Source organism: Columba livia, chromosome 1, assembly GCF_036013475.1.
Source record: "Columba livia isolate bColLiv1 breed racing homer chromosome 1, bColLiv1.pat.W.v2, whole genome shotgun sequence".
Classification (NCBI taxonomy): Eukaryota; Metazoa; Chordata; class Aves; order Columbiformes; family Columbidae; genus Columba; species Columba livia.
Genome location: NC_088602.1, coordinates 205501689 through 205523241, shown reverse-complemented (window position 1 = coordinate 205523241; position 21553 = coordinate 205501689). Strand labels below are relative to the sequence as shown.

At 38.8% G+C, this 21553-nt stretch overlaps 1 protein-coding gene across 32 annotated transcripts in view; it reads left to right on the top strand.

Annotated features, from left to right (window-relative positions):
• CELF2 (CUGBP Elav-like family member 2) overlaps window positions 1–21553 on the top strand; it is a 562200-nt gene that overhangs the window by 384716 nt on the left and 155931 nt on the right. For 3 of the 32 annotated variants that reach the window (XM_065050169.1, XM_065050163.1, XM_065050165.1), the window contains exon 2: window positions 20338–20532. The exons of 28 other annotated variants lie outside the window; for them this stretch is intronic. The gene's annotated coding sequence lies outside the window, so the exon portion shown is untranslated. Of the gene's footprint in view, window positions 1–20337; window positions 20533–21553 lie in introns of those variants that run through there. One more of the 32 variants, XM_065050161.1, reaches the window with a different exon arrangement.

Genomic DNA, 21553 nt, shown 5'->3' with positions numbered 1-21553 from the left:
TAAGGTCTATGCATTTTGCGGTCTTGATCTATATACGGGGGTGTTGTGGAATTAGTATTCTAATTTTGCAGAATTAATTCAAAAATAAGTATTTTCATTACTTCTTCCTCCTATGAAGCAAATCCCCTGACCTTATACCCTTTTAACTTCCCTTGGAGAAGGCGGCCCTGACATCTTACTATCTGAAATCTTTACCCTAATGCTAAATATACATTTTTTGACAGCTAGAGGAAAATTTCAGCTGTAACTGAGAGGCTGTTTGTGCACAAACAGGTGCCTCCGTCCTACCCGTCTGTGCATGCAGGCGCGTGGGCACGGACTCTGTTCCCCTCCCATCCTCCCACCGCATTCCTCCCTTGAAGAGCTCTCTGTATCGAAGAAATTAAGCCTCATTACATATCCTGCTCCAGTCAATCCCATTATCATTAAACTCTTGTTCTGGGATGCCTAAACGGACTAACTTGTGCATAGCGTGCTGTTTTCCCAGCGTTGAGCAGTCCCCATTTGTGCAGGTTTTTTTTCTGTCGTGGAGCCGTAGCCAAGAAAGACAAACTTCCCTCCCACAGCACAAGAACAAAGCATTGTTTCCTCATTGCCTGAAATTATATTTTCTTGAGATTGTCCTACAGGGACCAAAGCCATTTTGCCATTACCCCTTTGTGCTACTTTATGTGGGATTTATAATGAAATTGCTTTGACAATTTGGATAATGACGGAGCAATGCAATAATTGATGAAACATTTTGGGGTAGAAGGATTTCCTTTGGGAGACATCAACTTTAGTATTCAAATTGTAGTCCTAGAGTAATACACTGAAACTTTAAATAATAATGATTAAAAAAATACTCTTTGACTGCATTACTTAGTGTCTCACTGATTCTTGTTTCTGATAGTTCTTAAAGCAGGATTGAAAAGGTTTCTTGATCAGTGAAAACCACAATAGCTAAAGAATTCTATCTCTACTAATCAAATAACCAAGGAATTACCTTGTTTGTTTTAGTTCCAAGATGGACATATAACATGAGTAATAATTTTCTGTAGTTTTCACTAAGCCAAGTAAATGAGCTCAGTGAGACAGCTTTACATTTTGCTAACAGAAAGGGAGTTCTATTGTGGTTTTCAATAATTTCCTTGAAATTCTTTGTGTAAAACTTATTCTCTAAGACAGTAATATGTTTTACAACATCTCTATATTTTTTTTATTGTCCATCTAATGCCTTTTTATTTAAAGATATCAGAACATTTAACTTCAGTTAGTTTGTTAATGGGTAGTTTCACAGAACACTTAATGTAGATCAGAGAATTACGTTTATTACTTCTAGAATATCGTTTTGTTCATCTGTAGATCCAAAGGACCTAATGAAAATAGGTTGTCCTTCATATCTGCAATTTGCAAATAGGAAAAGTGAAATTCAGAGAGCTCAAGTGCCTCAGCCACAACCATAAAGCAAGCCAGGAACCTGATCCATATAGGCTATATACATTCAATTCTCTCTGAGTACTCTGATTTGTTTAGCAGAACAGCCAGTCTCTTTCAATTACAAGCGCATGACTATTTGCATGGATGGATTTTTGTCATGCTAATTGCCAACACTTAAATTCTTTCAGGTAAAGCAGTCGGATCAATTGGTAAAAAAATAAGCTATTCTTCTTCTGAGAAAAATTGTTAGAGCTGAGCTGTGGATTCCTGGAAAGGGAAACTGAATCCTTGAAAACCCAGCTCCACAGCCCTGGAGAACTCCTCAAAAGAGCTGCATCGCATAGATTTATCTACTAATCAGAGCAGTTTTGCAGTGAATGCTTTAAGAAGCCTGGACTTCAGCTGTAGTTCTGACACTTGTAAAAGAGATGTTGACTTAAAACATGTGACATTACACCAAACAGATATGTTAAAAATTGTACTTAAAGGTTAATATAATAAAAGTGTAGTTCATGTGAGAGTGATAGAAATATTGATCATAAAAATAAGCAGTGGCCCAGAAATACAACTGAAAAGGGGGAAAAAAAAACTGGTTGATATATGAAGAATTTGAGTTGTGACACTAAGATCAATGGCTGTATTTTCACCCAGTGAAGCATGAGAGCTTCAGATAAGGGCAGTTAGTCAGTGAAATACTGACTGACATACCCTTTTACTGTTGGCATTTGGTCTCCAATATTGATCTCGCCTGTCACTTCCAACAAAGTATACTGAAGCTATATTTATGTTCAGATAATGTCGTGTTCAGTGTTTTATGAATGTCTAAAAACTTAAGGTGTACAAGCAGTTAATTCTAGCATCTACCCACTTTTATTTCATTATATCTTTTATATTCCTACAAGCCATTATAATCTTCTATCAAATGATCAGAAAACAGATAGGATGCTATAATGTGCAAAGATTCTTTAAATCTGAAGATTTCCCATTCCTCTGCTGAGAAACAGTGTACTGTAAACAACAATTATATAGCACAGACATTCTTTGACTGTCAATGGTGGGAACACAGTTCTTGAGTGTACAGAAGGTAGCAACTAAACTGGTTAAAGAATAAATCTTTAGGAGGAGGGCCATTATTTCTTCTGTCAGTGTGGTGGAGCTGGAAGACTTAAAGCTTTTGGAAACAGTAGTGATATTAGAGCAAAACATGTTTACTGAGAGACATATATCAAAAAGTTTTGATGTGTTATTTTCCTTTGCCTTTTTCTGCTGGCTGCAGCTGAAAATCATCTGTGAACAAGATATTTGGTTCTGTTTTTGTAAAATTAGCAGTTTGAGCTTGAGTTAGAAAGAATTATGTCCTTGGTTGCCAAGTGTGGTGGCTTTCAGCTTTGTTTCAGCCACCTTGGCTGGACCAGGGATGAAGCTCTTGCTCCATTGCAACAGGAACTTTTGCATGTTATGAATTAGTCATTGGCTGCTTCAATGAGATGGAAGGATTTATCTAGAGAAGAGTAGCTTAATCCAAATCAAACCTTTTTTCTGCTTTTCTCAGAATATCAGTGTTAATTTCAGATTAACTTTTCTTATGTATGGTCTTATCTACAGGATCTGCTATGGTTATCATAGCTAGCAGACCCAACGCGGTTTTTATTGTAGTCTGGCAAACCTTGAACTTCAAGAGAAGAAAAGATAAGGAAAGAAAGTAGAGCCCAAGCACTGGGTTCCCTGACTGCTGTGAGGGTTTGGTGTGCTGTGCCCTAAGGTACACTCAAGTGGATGAGGTTTCTTTATGCAATGACTAGTTATTTCTAGAGAAATACTTAGATAAAGTTGAGATTTGTCATTTACCTGAGACAGTTTCTGTCAGTCTTAGCCTTTGACCTGTCATTCAAGTTTATTTGCTTTCTTGTAGCCAAATAACTCCCCAGGATAATTCTAGTCAGCTGCAGAAACATCACAAGAATCAGTAATGAAATTAGGTGCTGGAGACATGGGAGCGATGTTAGAAACAAACTGGGAAATGGCATTAGCTTTTAAGAAGAATGAGTGGTTATCATAGCAGTAATTTAAGAGCATAACGGTTAAGACGAAGTATTTGCATGCAAAATTCTGTAGCAGAATTAAATAATACTGGAAAATCACTTAATCCAACTTTGTTGCATCCCATACTAGTAATGAAGCAGTGGTCAAACTAATGCAAAGTGCCACCCAGCCAGTGTCACTTGCTTCTCCACAGCCAGTTAGAAAGAACCTGTAACACAAAAATAGAAATTTGATATTCTTTCTACCTGGTTTTGCTTCAGATTTTGTTTTCTACACTCCATGCAGTTTTGTACTGAATACCAGATAGTTCCAGCACTGGTGGTGAGTTTTATGATGAGGGTGTCTACCCAGTCAGCTGCATGCAAAGACTAGCTGGGTTTTGAGTTATGACTGGATGTTTCTCTGATGGGATGTTTGAAGTTGTGACAGTACTTCATCATCTTTAGAACTCTAGAGTTGCATTTTACATGGCAATTCTAGAAATGCTGAAAGTGCTACAAGCATAGCAATATTTTTTTTTTAATTTTTTTTTTTTTTTAAGTAATTCACATTTTGTTTAAGCAGACTGAGGAACCACAGTTGAGGTACAGTATTACTGGGCTCCTCAGACTGGATTGTAGTGATGCTTGTCTTAATGTGGATCTTCCTAGGGTTACTGAGGGTGGTGTGACCACCTTTTAGCTCAGAGATGGTGAATGAATATGGTCATGAAGTGTAATACAGCACATTGTAGGGAAAAAGCATTCCTGGACATTGGATGAAGCCAGCTGATATTCTTTTTGCATTCTTACCTCAGAGATGAGGAAAAGAAGGTTAAAATTAGAAATTACCGTGCTTTACTCATTCAGGCTTTTACAGTTACGAGTATGGTGTTAGAAGGGATGTCTTCTAGACCATCAAAAGCAATTCCTAGCACTTGGAGATTTCACCTTTTCCCGAAACGGGGAAATCATTTATGCATATTACCAGTTGCTTCCTAAAAGACAAGACATTTTTCTGAAAGAGGCTTGAAAAATGAGACCTTTTCAAACTTTCTGTTTAAGTCAATCAGCTTTGATTTTAAATCTTGAAATTGCTTAGATATGGGTGAGCAAAACCAGACACCTGTGAAACACATCTGCTGATGGCAGCCAATAGTGAGCTCAGAAGTGAGCTGATGCCTCTCTGATGTCAGCCCAAGTCAATCAGTATCTGCTGGTTGTCCACGTAAAGCAAGTATTCCCAAAACTTTGAATTTGATATTCAAGGCCATACTTTATAAGAATATATATGAAATGCCTTTTTTGTTTGTTTGGTTTTTTTAAATGGCATGAGCAAACAAGATGGACTGGAAACAAAAGGGGGATTTCTTATCATGGGTCTTGCAGATGGAGTCATTTCAGTTAACAGAGTAGGTTGCTGGAAAGTTTACAGAAGCTCTTTGGTTCTCAGTATGTCTGTCCTTCCATCATTTCTGCAGCCTGCTCTTCCCAGTGGTCCTCTGCTGTCCCTCTTGCTACTGCTGTGACTATCATCCTCTTGCCACCGTGGCTGGAAGCATCTCTCCCAAACATGCTCTTTTTCACCCAGGGAGCTCTTTCTCCCTGTTAACAGGAGCAGCTTGAGAGCAGAGATGTAGCCTGTTGCTGACATTAACCACTCTCACATGCCAGGAATTGCCTCCTTTGCTCCCTGAATGTGTGAGGGGCTCCTGCTCCAGCCACAGCGCAACATCCAGGTACTCTGTGGCCAGTGATCACCTTTTGACTTGATTCCTTTTGCTTTCTTCTTGGGTGAGACTTGGAGCACTTGCAGCAGTCTGCAAAACCTGACAATCATTGGGAACGCCATTACCAGAGATTTAAAAGTTTTTCAGGAAACACTTTCTGTTTTCAGAGACAGAAAAGGGGAGCAAGGGGTTATTTATGGGGCTTTGGCATATTCTTTTTTTTTTTTTCCAGCTAAAGACCCTTTCTCTTCAACACTCTTCAGGGATCCAATGCAGTAGGTGTGTCTTTGAACTTTGTTTCATTCTCCCTCACTTCATCTGTGTCATAATTTACTAAAAGAACAAAGGTGTTGAAGGGTGAATGAAACCAGACATCCAAAAAGAAAAAAGGTACAGCACACTTCAGTAGCATTTTACGATGATATGATCAAACAAGATCATACACTACTACTGACATTAGTGTGATTACAATTTTAGAGCATTAATGATCTGTATCAGCATCTTCATCAGCCTGCAGAAAAAAAAGGCAAAAGCAAATATTAACATAGCTTGTTACAGGTTGACCTCTTTTCTCATTTCACTTTATTTTGACGTTCTATAATATGTATCCTGCCCACTATGACTGTTGGCCTTATCACCATTGTCTTACCACCTCCACTTAAACTTCTTCATTAAATGTTGCACTAAAATGAATAATTGCTATTAAGCGTTTGGAGGGATTAAGGGTTGTCTCGGTATCTAAGGTAGATCGATAGCACTTACAGGTTACAGGTAGCACTGTAACCAAGTCTAATGACCCTTTCCCTTTCCCTTTCCCTTTCCCTTTCCCTTTCCCTTCCCTTCCCTTTCTATATATCCCTCTGATATATTTTGATGAGTGTAATTTTAAAGGGTGATTATATTGTCCTAATTTAGAGTTAATATAATGTTAATATATATGCATACACACTCATACATAATATATGTGTGTTTATATATATGTATGTTTATGCACGTACATAAACATAGAAATACACAGAGTACTCCATGTTGTCCCTTTTATGTGGGATCTGTGGATATATCCTTGAGATAAGAAGCCATCATTTCTGTTCTCCTAGGCACTCTAAAATTCATTAAGCTAAGTAAAATGGCAAATTATTTGCTGCTGTTGAAGGACATAGAAGCACGCTTGTTTGATTTTTGGACTCTTGTCTGTGTTGCTACCGAGCAACATTGCCTCATGTTAGAAGGGGTGTGATTTCAAAAGACTCTTATAAAGAAGTCATATTATGTGTGTGTATTAGAGTGTAGCAAAAAGCCTTTGTTCATTTTGACTGCAATGGAGCTGACTTAATGCCCTGGTTTGCAGCTGTTTTCTAACTACTACTCACTCCAGTAGTTTTTCCTTGCTAAGACCAGTGTTGTTCATCCCATGGGTTCATTTAAGAGTGTTTGCAGTAACATCTTTTGAGGTTTTGCTGGCCTGTGATATGTCTAATGAAACAACTGGATATTTGCTGGTGTAAAAAGCTGAGGAATATTTTCTCTCTATCAAGTTAAGAGAGCAGAAGTAGTTTTACACTGGGGTTGGATAGGTTGGAGTGTTTGTGCAAATCAGGCAAATTGTGCAAATTCATGAGTTTACTCTTTGCATCTCTAATTCCCTTGTTACAACTAAAGATAGGTCAAATCATTTCTTTATGAGTTTAGGGAATGAGACTCAAAGGACTCCACTTCAAAAGACACTGTCATTTGATGGTTTGCATTTAGGCACCTAAGTAAACAACCTAGTATTACAGTTCATTTGTCATCCAGCAGACTCACTTGATCTTGACAGGATTGTTTGCAGTGAACACTTCTGCTAACCTGACCGCATTTTTCAGATGGCTAACTGGGAGGTGAGCACTTGGGATCCAGCCTGGGCTGGATATGCTTATCACCACTGAAATTCCATTCCAGGATCTCTTGTTTTCCAAGTGCAGCTTGTTGGTACATGTGTCAGTGTGCCAGGTAGGCTTCTAGGCTTTGCACCTCATCCTGTTCACCATCAGTCCACTCAGCGGGTGGTCCTTGCTCAGTAGCTGATAGCAGAAACTAAAGATGAAAATATGCTTAGACCTTCTCCTCCTCCCTCCCCATACGCTGAGCCATGCTAAGTATAAGCAGCTGGCACGGAATCTATCGTTTGTCCTGGCTTTGAAACCTATAAATAGCCAGATCATTAAAGGTGTCACTTACAATAAGCCTTTGTCCCAGAAGCTATTTATGGTGTGGGCTTTGGCTCTGCACTGTTTTCTAGGATTGCCAGAAGCAATGTTAGTCTACCTGTGGCAGTGAGGCTGACAGAGCTGGTAGCGATTAACCCTTCTCCTTTGTGTATTGCTCAGTCTGGGCAAATCCTGACACCTGTAGGGTTACTATGAATTCATCTGGATATAATGAAGAGCAAAATTTGACCGTATGTGTTTAACATCAAATAGAAAACAAGATGATCCAATAGCTGGCAAAATTTTCATAAAAGTGTTTTAGATGGGGAAGTAAATATATTCCTCAATTATTTATTGCTCTTTGAAAGAAAGAAAATGCACTTTTTATTTTAAAGATTTCATTGGGTTCCTGTTTACTGCCAGGGAAACAGAGAATGCCACAGTCCAGAGCTGAATGCATGCACTTTAGATGAGTTGTAATGAAAACATATAGTAACAGAGTGTTCGCTGGTTATAGGGCTATTAAGAGACTCAGCAGACCCAGATTAATTTTCCTCCTCTGCCATGGACCTACGTTATTACCTTGGTCAGGTCACTCAGTCTGTAAAGGGAGAATTATGCTTGCCTGTCTCTAGGGGTAATGTCAAGATAAATGAATCAAGCTTATGAGTCACCCAAATACTGCTCCAACGAAGGTGGTTTACTATGGACATGTGCAAATGTTTCACAGATGTAAGCACCAAAGGAAAAGGGAATAACATAACATATCTTTAAAAATGAGCACTGCAGTTTCTTAGGGATAGTGTTTCGGTTGGGGAAAGTCCCAAATATGCTAAAATCCTTCATTTGCATTAGGAGAATTAGGAGTTAGGTGCTGCTATTATTTCCCAGCTTTCTTCTGTAATTCCAGTGTTAACTGCAAGCAGTATGGTTTGATTTCACATCGGCGGGGGTCTTTTCCATTAGCCAAAGCCAGTTAAATCATGAAGATTTTCTCCTTTAAAATCACAGAAGCAAATGTCACTCAAATCAATGATCATCAAAAAATGCTGTGCTAATTGAGTTAGGAGAGACTCTGCCCATTCCATTGTTTCAGTGATTTCTTTGAATATGACAGACTGTTTTGACTGAAGTCAGCCAGTGTCTGTATATATAAATATATGTGTGTGTGTGCATGCATGCCTGTATGCCTGTGTGGCGCAGCTGATGCTCACTGAAAGCTTCTGTGTAGTGAACCGTGGCATATTAATAGTGAAATCAAGGTTTGCTTGCTGACAGACATCAATTTGCCAGAGGCCATCCCTCTTCCCCACCCTCCCTGGCACATTTGTGCACTCACACACAGACATATATATATATAATCTCGTCCGCTGTTTTCTGGCAAATCCTATGGAAACTTGGAATCTCTGTTCTGAAGAAATTTGCCAGCCAGCCTCTCATTCATAATGTCTTGTGTGTGTTCCTGCAGGCTGGAAAAAAAAAAAAAAAAGTGAGAAGAATTACAGATGATTCAATTAAACTGATATTGTGCACAACAAAACTGAGAGCAAATGCAATTTGGGTCCTGTTCATGTGACTTAATTATCTCTTACCTCCCCACTCCACCCCCTTTTTTAGAATTTAAAAACAATTATGATATAATTGCCAATCTGGAGATCCCTAGATATGCAGTAAATACCCTTTGTCTCATCAAATGCTCTTTTCCTCGATTCAGAGATGGGACCTTATTAAAAATGCACACACACAAAAAAACCCAAAACAACAGCACATAAAGTCATTAAATGACCTTCAGGAAATAAAATTCTGTCATGCTGTATACCCAGAAAAGACATACCCACGTATTAAGTGAATACATCAGCTGAAGTCATTGAAGATAATTAGCTGTGTGCATTTATAAGATGCACACACTTTCAACACTCAAGGCAAATCCCTAGAAGTCAATTGAGACCTTCTCTGAGAGAGGCTTGGAGGTGCATTTGAAGACCAAACATGCCTTTTTTTGCTTGAATTAGTAACATGTTTCAAAATTTACTAACAGCTTTTTAATGTGTAATCAACTCCACTTAATGGGGAAGAAAAAAATCACAGTCATTAAGAAGCCCATACTGAGTGTATATATTCACACGGTGGGAAAGCGCCTCGCAGTATACAGTAGTTTGGAGTAAGTAGGATCCATTACCCATATCTGCTGAAGGGCTGTCAGATATGAAGTAAATTTAGAGACCTGCTTGTCCCTTTAGCTATTCATCACTGCTCAGTGGCTCCAGCAGCAGCCGGCGGTATTTTTAGCGAGGAGAATGATACAGAATTTCTCCATGTGCCGAACATTAGCTGATCCCATTACTCAGAGCTACTCAGAAAGTCACAGCTGACACTTCAGGTTGGTGGCAAAGAAGTGCAATTGGCTTTGAATGGAAAACACAGAGGAGACATCTGAGGAGGGTACATTCGTGAGGACACTGCCACGTTGGGACTTTGATCAACAATGGTTTTGTTTTACTTGGAGCCTGCAGCAAATTGCAAAGATAATTTTTGAAATGTACATTTTCTGAGGATTCGGTGCAATGTTGGTCGGGCATGTTTTCACATAATGCATGTGATATTTAGAACAATAAGAATAAAGCTCTTTGTTAGCTCCATAAAGCATCTAGCAGTCAAAAAAAGGTTTGTCCTAAACTTCAGAAATTTTCAAAATAATGTGAGCAACTGACTATGAATAAGCTATTTTGCAAACAACCAAAGTCATCTGTGTTATTATTTATCATTATTTCATCAAAGAAAATCCATTTAGTTTAATGTTCATTTGAATTGCTTCTCTTTAAGACCTCCAAATCCTAATAATGCGTCGAACGCACTCCCGAATGTCAAAATAGTAAATTGTATGTAATTTTCTTTGACAGTAAATGGACGAGTCCTTGCCAGAATTGTTCCTCTTTACACCCGGTGTGAAGTCATTGCTTTTTTTTCCCATCAAGTGATATTTGACTTTTTAAAACCCACTAACAAGAACACCGCTGTCCTTCTTCTAACAGATTCAATCAGCGCTGAGTGGGGCTGGATAAGTGGGGAGCAGCGGGCAGCAAGCAGTTGTGTTCTGCAGGGTCTACCACAGCCCTGGCCCCACACGATCGAAAACTGAGGGTGGGCATGTGTTCCACATATTTAAATATTGGACGATTCTTTTAAAAAAATGTACTTTTTTTTTTTAAATCTCTCTAGTACTGACCGCCAAGCACGGCGATACTGAACTTCCAAAGCTTTAGGCTGACAATGAATAGCATTCATCTTCACTTCTGGTTCTGATCTTGTAAAAGCTAACTCATGCATGCACAACATGATAGACCATGTTACGCCTCAGAGCCTTTTTCAGAGCTATCATCTAATACATTTTTTATAAGCCAGAGTGCATTCATAGAATTCTGCCTCAAAAGGCATTCTGCTTTAATGGCTGCACCGAAATGTCTAGTCTGGGTACTTGTGCTTTTTGGAACAAAAGCATAATGAAAATGTTGACCATTTTTATAGCAGTCTTTAAATTTCAAGGTGTTTTAGTGTTTTGGTTTTTTTTATTAAAGGTATGTTGTTTAAAGGTGGAAGGATGTCTAGAGAAAAGCTGCTTTCTGCTGGTGCTAAATGAAAAGGGTCAGAATTTTGGCTGCCAGGAAGGCGTATGCTCTTTGTGCAAGTGGCTGTTCGTGTATGTTTTATAGTATATACATGCATGTTTGCATCTGTGGACAGGCTGATCTTGAAACAAATTAGATTAGGAGAAGTATTAGGAGTGGCTTTCTGATGTTAGTCCGGAAGCTAACGTTAGGTGCTAACAACAGAAGTGAAAAGCAGAAATGGTTCACAGATTCAGTTCTGTAATGTGCATCAAAGTACTAAAAAATGAAAAAAAAAAAAAAAAAAAAACACAGAATTTTGATTGAGAAGGGAAAGATTCAAAATATGTATTTACCCTTATTGGATTCATTAGTAGATTAACAGTTTCGTACTCTCACTGAGAAATTAATTTTCTAAAGAAACTTAGTAATATGAAGTAAATAACAGTGCTCTTGAATTTTTCTTGTGCTCCACAGGCAGGAGTCCATTCATTCGGCTCGCTTTGACACATTTTGAAGATTATTTCCCTATTGATCAGAAATTTGATTTAGCAACTGGAGTTATTTTTGGTTTTGTCTGTAACTAGAAAGCTTGTTTGTCTTTAAATGGGCAAGAAATTCGTCTGTAGCAGTAGAAAAATTGAGATTTTACATTATAAAGCTTTCTTGGACTCCCAAGATAAAAATTCTGTTGAAGTATTTTTTTAAGATGCTTTTGAAAGGCTTCAAGATAAAAATTCCGCGAACTGTTTACTGGGTATGAGTGACTCATTGTAAAAGCTGATCTTGGCTCTCTGTACTTTGAAAATCTGCAGAGATGGAGAGTGTGTCAGAATCTGGGCCTTTGATTCACTTCTGTGTAGGAGATGGAGAGTGCCTTTTGTTTTGTCTTAAGAAAGAATAATTTGTCCTGATGCTATTGTCCTCAGCTGAATTTGAAAAAATAGAGCTTATGTATTTCTGAGACAAATTAGAGTTGAAGACGAGATAACTGAATTGTGTCTTTTGTATTGGAGGGTGGGGTATTCGGTGCAAAAATGGTCCAGATTTTTCTTTTAGATTTTTTTTTTTTTTTTTAATAGAGACTTGGTACAGTTTGCCACACTTTGCTTTGCCTTGGCATCTTCTGCCCTTGGTTTAATCCCACAGCTTTTTAGCCACTGTACTGGTAGGTTTATTTTGATTTTAGCAGTGGTTGCAAGCAGCTTAACCCTTTGTGCATGTCTGCCTTTCCATGGGACTTGAGTATCATTTGCTTGGCAGAAAAGGCCAAAAAGGGGAGGGTCTATCTGGATAACAAGTTGTACAGGAATCGGCATTGCACCCTTGCAGCACAGAAGGGCAACCCCTTCTTGGGGTGTTCTAGCCAAAGCGTAGGCAACAGGCCATGAGAGGTGGTTATTTCTCATTTTGGTAGCTGTGTCCACTTTTGGGCTCCCCAGTACAAGACATTGGCATACTGGGAGGAATTTTGGAGAGGGCCGCCAAGATAATCAGGGGTCTGGAACATGTGATCGTAGAATCATAGAATCATCTTGGTTGGAAGAGACTCTCAGGATCGAGTCTAACCATAACCTAACTCTAGCACTAAATCATGTCCCTAAAAAGCTCGTCTAAATGCCTTTTACACCCCTCCAGGGATGGCGACTCCACCACTGCCCTGGGCAGCCTGTTCCAATGCCTGACAACCCTTTCCATTAAGAATTTTGTTCCTAATATCCAATCTAAACCTCTCCTGGTACAACTTGAGGACATTTTCTCTTGTCCTATCACTTGTTGCTTGGGAGAAGAGACCAACACCCTCCATGCTACAACCTCCTTTCAGGTAATTGTAGACAGTGATAAGGTCTCCCCTCACCTTCCTTTTCTCCAGGCTAAACAGCCCCAGTTCCATCAGTTGCTCTTTATCAGACTTGTGCTCCAGGTCCCTCACCAGCCTCGTCGCCTCCTCTGCACTCTCTCTAGTACCTCAATGTCCTTATGATGAGGGTCCCAAAACTGAACACAGTATTCAAGGTGGGGCAAATGTGATGTACAAGGAGGGCATCAAAGAGCTGCTTTATTATCCTGGAAGAGAAAGGGAAGGAGAAATCTAAAGCTCTTCTCAACTACTTATTGAGAAGTTACAAAGACAGGCCAAGCCTTTTTATTTTTCCCAAAATACACCTAGTACACAGGACAGGAGGCAATGGGCACAAGTTGTTAAAATGGATATGCAATTGTTGATAGGAAAATATTTTCACCATGGTAGTGGTCAGACACTATAAGAGACACCCAGAGGGACTGTCCTTGGAGATACTGAAATAACAGCACAGCACTGAGCAACCTGAGCGAGTTGGCCCTGCTCTGAGGATGGCTTGACCAGGTGACCTTAAGATGTCCCTTCCAACCAAAATTACCCTGTGAATCTATGCTGGCACAGGCTTTCTCTGTTTAACAATGTAGATATGAAATTTTAATGCTGAGAAAGGGGAAGAGGTCAATTCCTTCTGGTTTAACAACCATATGTGTGAAGTTAAACCAAAAAAAAAAATACACCCTTGTTTATCATTTGTGAGTTTTATACAACTTGTGACCAGAAACGGGCCAGTTATAACATTTTATTTTACATTCTTCAGAAGTAGAAACCGCATGGCTATGTTTTTGCAGTGATTGCAGTAGTAATCCATGGTTCTTGTAGCAAATAAGTATTTGTAGTCACCTCCATTGCACTCTAATTTCCTTGGAGAGTTGTTGGATATGGAGAAGAAAGAACTGCTTGGATCTTATAAGGAATGGGATGAACCAATGGTGAAGTATGACTTCAGAATCAATGAAATGCCCACCTTTCTTTCTACTTTTAAAACTGTCAGGACATCTAGGAGCAGATTTAATATATCTAATCTTGAAAGCTATAATTAGCATTAATTTCTATTGCAGCAGTATTCAGAGAGCTCAATCAAGGTCAGTTGCCAGATGAACATATAAGAGAGGCAGACTTTGCTTCACCCTATCCCACAGAAGCAATTAATTTAAATGTTAAGCTACCTGTGCAGTTCATGACAAGATCCACCCCACTTAGTTGTAGCTGCCTTAAGTGTTCATCCACTGTGGACCTTTTACAGTCAATGGAAAAGAACAGGTCCTGGAGAAGGCTGCCTCAAAAGTTTTAGATGCTACAAGGAAAACATGTCAGATTTATCTCAACAAAAGGACTTGTTAAAGATCAAATTTCTAGTACTGTACCATGGCCTGGAATTAAGACCCAGACTTCCTAAGTCACAGTCCAGTGCCTGTGCTATTTTTCTATTCTACCTACCATGATCCTGAAGATACCCCTCTATCTGAAATAAAATATGCTATTTCATGGAATCTTATTTTGTCTGTTTGCTCCAGCAAAAGTGTGTTTTGCACACCTGTATCACTTCTGAAACAGACAGTCTGTCATTCTAGACATTTTCAAAAGCACCCTCCAGCAGCCTTGCTCAACATTTCTGCAATAATGATGACAACCACTGGAATAATATAAACCACTTACTAATCAGTTTGCGAAGGCAGGACATCTGCTTTACACAATACAGAAGCAAATTAAGGAGGCTTTCACAGTAATCTGAAATTGTGTGTTAGAGTTTAAAAAGAGAGAGAAAGAAACTAATGGTAAATAAATTGGACCATAGTGCTAGTTTTCATCCAGCTGTACACGGCTCTAAACCAGCTATCTCAGAAAGGTACCTATTATTTATTAATTCAAGATGACTCCAGAAAGCAATTCTTCCATAAATTTCTTTCCAACAACTTTCAGTAAGTTGTTGCAGCAGTTGTACTGGGAGAATATATCCTCAATCACAGCCTTTGCTATTGTAAATCCAAACCACACTTGCCTGTAGACACTTGGCTTTTTAAAGCCTGTGGTTTTGTATACAGGCTTATCATGCGTTTAGGTGCTGACTCCAAACTATTCAGTCCTACCATGCATTACACAAGAAATAAAGGGAGCTTGGGATTCATGGTATCCCAGATTTGATGAGTTTGGTTTGGATGACTTTATCAAGGTTCCTATTCATATCCGCTTTTCCATCATCTTCCTGATAGCAGCTGCAAAGCCAGTTTTCACTGCCTCTAAAAAGCTCCATACATCATCTCCTGAGCTAAAATGTTTAATATTTTTCATGCATGGAAGGCTGTCAACTTGTGTTCTGAGATGTACTATCTGGGCAAGGGGGAGACTAACTCAGCTACCTTTGGGGATTAAGTGTCAGAGCCAGGAATAAGACAACTGGGCAAAACTCAGATATAGATTTGATTTAGGATAGGCATTGTGCTTCAGCTTGGAAGCAGATCTCTCTGTTTGATTTCCTTTCTTGGATACGTATTTCAATAGACAGCTATGTCTGGCAAGGTTTAGAATGAATCTGGACAGAAATCCTAAGATTAATTTTTATCACTGTCTGGTCCATGACAAGGATGCCAGTTTAACTTGTTCCTTATTTGCTCTGAAGACTAGTGGCATTGAGATCTAAGGTTATGTTTCCAGCAGTTAGCCACATCAATACTGTTTGATTAAGCGTAGTCATTAAGAATTGGGACAATGTAAGTCTGGACTATGTCTGGTGCATGGAGAACCCAGTGGTGGGATACACACACAACTGTGCTTTGAATGTTTTAGATGGCACAACATACAACCAAAATCTGACTGTCCAGAGAAAATTAGTCCTTTTGGGAAATGCAGATATTAAAGAACTGAATGTGTGTAGCCTTTAACTAGGAGAAAAATACACTTTCAGTTCATCAATATTCCCTTTTTTCTTGGATTGAGAAATGTGCTGATTGACAAGATTTCTGTAGAACTTTCTAGTTTTGTTAATATTAACACTTTACCACTTAAAAGAAAATGAGATATTATTCCTTTTACTTTTTCCTGGATATGTAGTTCCTGCACTCCTCTTAGATTTGGAAAGTTTAAAACATAATTCCATTAAAAAGATGTTTAAGGCTCTTCAGAAACTGTTTTTCATAAGTCCAAAGTATGATGTGCAGGTTTTCTTTCATCTATTTATTTTTAAAGGTGATGAAATATTTAGTACATGGTGTTACACTTTTTCCCTTTCTAAATTAAAGGCTACAGTTGCCCATCATCTTTCAAATGAAATGACAGGGCAAAGCAAGACTCAACTACAATCTTTTTCTAAACCAAAAATGTGAGAAAGTACAGATCTTGTCTGAGATCAGAGCTCTTAGTACTGCTGCAGTGAAGCAAATATTGGGGGGTTAATATAACAGCTCACTTCAGTGCTCTGTTGTTACACGATTATCTTAGCATTCACTGAAAAATGTGAATTCATCGGATCTATTCAGACTTGTTACTAATATGAAATACCACTGGTCTGCACCATGCTGGCTACGACAGCCTTAGGACCTGCTGCATAATTTAAGCTAATGATTCTTTTTATTTCATTTTGTGCAGCCCTCTATTTCTGCCTGGAAGCAGAGATACTGCAACACTGCAAGAACACGTCTGAGAATCAGCATAGCTCCAGACACTTGTAGCACCCCTGTTTTGTGAAGTCTTAGGTGCACATTACAAGATCAATACTTATTTTTGGACTAGAGGTTCAGAAGGAGCCCCTGGAATAATATTTTTGCAATAAATCAGGATGGAACTCGCTGTGGTTGGGATATACTACGACAGTCTAAGCATGACAGCAATTTGTGCCTTCTGCACAATGTTTCTCAAACCTCAAAATGTTTTTCCCTCAGCAATTTAAAGGTTGCTGTTGGCTGTGACTGCAGGGGAAAAGACATTACTGTTTCTGTGAAGAAGTCAGTTGTAAACATTAAAAGAGCCTCAGTAATTTCTCTATGGGGAAGCACCAAGCCTCATAAAAATATTGACTGAGCTTATGCATAGCTTTTCTGCACCTTGTTGGTTATAACTAAAATCAAAGCACCCAGATTACATTTTGTAATAGAAGAGAGGTGACCTGAAAAATTTATAAAGGTGCAAGATAATTAGGAATGATAATTTTCAGTTAACATTTGAATGATATGGCTCCATTATAAACCATTTAATGCAAGATGCAAATGAGTGTTATATTTGTGGGTTTACTGTAATCGAGTGTAATACGTATTTGAAGGAGTTGTTAGTAGGAAATTTAAGGTTTAAGGCTAAATATGACTCGTCTGCTGAAAAACCTGAAAATGTTTGAATCAAGTGCTGAAAATAGGCCCCTAAACAAACAGAAATTACAGGAACATTGGGGTATTCTTTGGGGACATGTGAGGCCACAAGATTTTAAATAGTCAGGGGATTATAAGACAATGAGAAGAGCCCCCCAAACCATATTTTTGCTATTGATGTTTGCTGTAGAAAGTCCCAGTTCATCCCAGGTCTGATATCCACAACAGTCTCAGAGCAGCAAGTTTGCTCCTTCATCAAGAAGTTTTGATGAAAAAGTGCCTTAGAAAGCATCAACACCCGTGGAAGAGGGGAAGAGCCACCACCGAGTGGTGCAGGCAATGAAAGGCCAAAACCAGCCCCTTGAGTTGGCTTTTCCAAGGGTGGGTATGGCCCATGTCTTGTCTGCTGAGAACAAATTAGGCATGCTAGAGGGACAGAAGTGGCACTGAGTACATCTAGAGCTGCTGGGCTGGAGAAACCCAACCCCAAAACCCCACAGCAGCTGAAATGAAAAGGAGCTATGGGGTCAGGGACACCAGGCAGGCTGGATGGGTGATAGGAAGTTTATTAATTAACTTGACAAGTGCTGTTTAAAGACAGAAACAGCAGTGTATGTCCTCCCAGGTAAATCTAGGAGATAAATATTGCGTTGTGCTAAGTAAGTGAGGCTGTGTGGAAGCCTCTGCTGCCGGATCCAGCAACAGTGCTTTGAATATAAACATTTGTGAGGATACCTTTAAATGCTGATGCTCTCCTCCTCTCTGGGAAAACACTGAAAATAGCATTTTCTAGCCCAGAGCCACTGAGCAGAAGTAAGTAGCTGCAATCTATTGACATTGGATGTTAAAAACCACAATCTGTATGTGGCAGATGAGTAGAGATTTTGAAGTTGGAGATCATTGAACTGGTTGAGGTAAACATACAGGAAGAAGTGCTTTGGTCTTTAGTTTGTGTTCATTTTTAATATCATTTAATTGATTTTTGAAGTATTTTTAGAGCTTCCAAAGAATTTGTAATGGTCTTTCAGAGCTTTAGATATAGTGCATCATATTTTCAATTAAAGAATCATTATTTAATTAATGTGGCTCAGTCAAGTCCTGATAAATATGGGCACCATCAGAGCTATTTTTGTTTCCTGATTCATCTCTCCAGCAGGACTGAGGAAACACAGCCTTGAACCGTGTCTGTAATGGGGAACTCATTTCCTGCTGAATAAATACACTGAAGAATAGCATTATTTGCATGTATTCTACTAAGAATTCCACCACATAATGCAAAGATTATTATTAATAATACCACTCTATTTCTCCCACCCAAAACCATCTGACTTGACTTTACTAAGCCACACACTCTACAGCACAATGTGAAACATTGAACAGGAATAGTAGCTAATATGTAAAAATATGAGGAAAAGACGAATGTTTTTAGCTCAGTTTTGACTCTATTCATGTTGGACCCCAGAACCAACCTCTGTTTCTAAATGATTTGCATGCTGTTTGGCTATTAGCATTACTGCCATTTGAAGCTCTGTCCTTTTTTGTCTCTCTCCTCCCTCCCCCAGTATTTCATTTTTATACCTGTCATGAAATGGTTGGGGTCGAAAGTTGGTGCAGAGTGCATCATTTGTACATTGTGTCTCTTTTCCTCATGTGCCTCTGCTGCCAGAGAAATTGAACTTTCATCCATTAAAAATCCATTTATTGTGTCTTGACTTCACGGAACGAAGGAACAGGACATTTCATCAAACAGTACAGTTTAAAATCAAATTAAATTGTACTAGTGCCCAGAAAATGTGACAGGATAAAGACCCTAGTCATTTAAAAAATCTTTTTAAAGACCTCCTTGATTGCATTTATTGATACTTTCACATGTCCTTTAATGTCAAAACTGGTCAGTGATGCAAAGACTCATCATGGACCACCTAAAAGGACACTTTTGGTTTTGTTTTTCCCTTCTTTCCATAAGATGGTAAGCACTTCTTCCAGATTTATGGTCTCTCAAGTTTGACATCTGCAAGCTGAGTTTCTGTGTAAGTGGTCCCTAGTTTTGATGTCCTTCCCTGTCCTTGATGTTGGACATCACTGCTCCAGGATGCTGGTAGTGCATTACTGCCATCTACAGTGATCACTAGCATTGAATTGTGTAGCATCTGTTTAAGTAACCTGGTAGCAAATCTCATGGAAATCAGGGGAAACATGCTTGTCCAGTAAACATGCCTGATGGCCTTTCAACTTGGTTAAACACAACTCAAAAAAGCGGGGTTGGCGTCTTATGCTCTTCTGTTGGCAACCTGGTCCCTTTTTTTCCATATGTAGCCACAACACATGGAGGAGAGCTTCACTAAGTATTTTTCTTATCCTAGTTATAGTTCCCATAATGTTGATAGGCCACTGAAGTCAGAGAAGCCGGAGTTTCACAGGTGGATCACAGAATTAAATTGTGCGACTTGCAGGACTACACTTGTGCAGAATTTCTGGAATTCCGGAAATGAAACCGGGGCTGAGAAAACACTCTTCTTACCTACCCAGTCACACAGGCAACAACTGGAATTTACATGGCTCCTTATTTGATTAATATTCAAAAGCCACTACAGCATTTTCCCAAGAGAAAAGTGAGAGTAAAAGCAAACTGCGACATGCAACTCTACTGTTTGTCCTCCCCTTTATGCAGCATTGGGTTGTTGGATTGGTTGTTGGTAGTGTTTTGTTTCTTTTTTTAACCTCTTACAAATACGTGTACGTTTGGCAAAGGGGCAACTAGGGACAAAGAAGGGAACAGCAAAGTGGTGTTTCAGAAGCCAAGAGAGAAGCATGTTTAAAGAAAATTGCACCAGCATTTGGTGATATGGGAGATGCTTGTAGTGTTTTTGTTTGACTTGCTTCAGTGCATAGTAAACTGCTGTTTACTTTATAGTTTAGGTACTTAAGGTATGGTTTGGGTTTGTGGTCTAATCAATGACAAGGGGAAGGTTTACTACAGTGATATTTATTTGGATATCATGCTAACAAGGTTTCTAAAACATATGCAACAGATTAAATGCAAAAATGTTATTACTACCTTTCATTTTCAACAAAATTAGGTGTATCCTTTCACTTTTGAAGTGTAGTCTATATTCTAAGTGGGACCAGATTGCAAAAAAAATATTTGGGAAATGTATTCTATAAATCCCCTTTTTAGTCATATATATACATACAAGGTGTCCATTTAATTTGTTTGCAGAAGGAATACAGCCAGTGTGATGGTTTTCTTGGCTCCCAAGCTGCTCCAATAAGCCAGGGAACGTATTCCCTTACAGTGCTGTTTCTGAACTGGGCTGGCCCATGAATTGCATGTACTGCACAAGCTCCCGAAGAGTCAATTCTCAGGCAGTTGGCTTTTTTTCCCCTGCTCAAGGCCAACCGTGGAGAAACGGAGGTAAAAGAGAGTTACTAAATTGCATAGGTTGTTACTTTCTGGCTTCAGGGAATGGTTTCAGTCTACAAGTCATTCATTATTTCTTGTGAAGTATTGACAAGTGACCAAAAACTAAAAGAAGGCTGTGGAAGTTAAGTTTTTAGTTTGCAATCAAAATGAGAGGCTTTGGGGATCTGGATTCCTTCTTTTTCTGAGCCACCAATTTCAGGGCAGTGAGAGCAAGAAGTGCTACAATATTTTTTCATATACTTGATTTTGTAATATGTCATCTCAAATACAAACTTTGAGTCATTCATTCCAACACAGACTGAGGGGATGTAAATCAGTGGTCTTGACTTTGGTGTCTGGCTTTTTGATTTCAGGATTTCTATGTGCATCAGTTGCATCATTTTAATAGCAAACTACTTCTTTTTTGGTACATCGTCATAGTTTAAATAATTGATTGTGTTCAATTTGTAACTTTTTTCCATTTTGACAAATTATGATTATAGTGTACAGCTTTATCATTGTCTCATAAATGATATAACAACTGCTTGTGAATGCCCATAAGTTTTTATTGTTGTGTGTGCATGCTAATAACAACATTGTGGAATGGCACAGAGAAGTTTTTAGCAAAATAATGTTTGCATTTCCTCTCATAAAACACAATACCATAGTACAATTCCCATATAATAAACTCATAGAATCTCTTGTCTATCTGTATCACGGTAATGATTCTAGTACAGAGCTTCTAAAGAGGAGACATATGTTACATCTCTGATATGGATAGATAGTTGGAGAAACAGAAGGGTTATGACTCATCTAAAGTCTGAGAAAATTATTTCCATCCCCAGGAACTCCAGGTCTTACTTCCCATGACTATCATACTTCCCATGAGTATCATGAGCTCTCTGATCACTGGGCAAATTGCACTATGTGTGTACTGAGCAGTGGTCACAGAGCTGAAGTGCAAAGTGCTGGAGGTTTCAAGCATTTTTGGGAATGGAGGGAACATTCTTTGTACCACCTTTTCTGGTTGTAG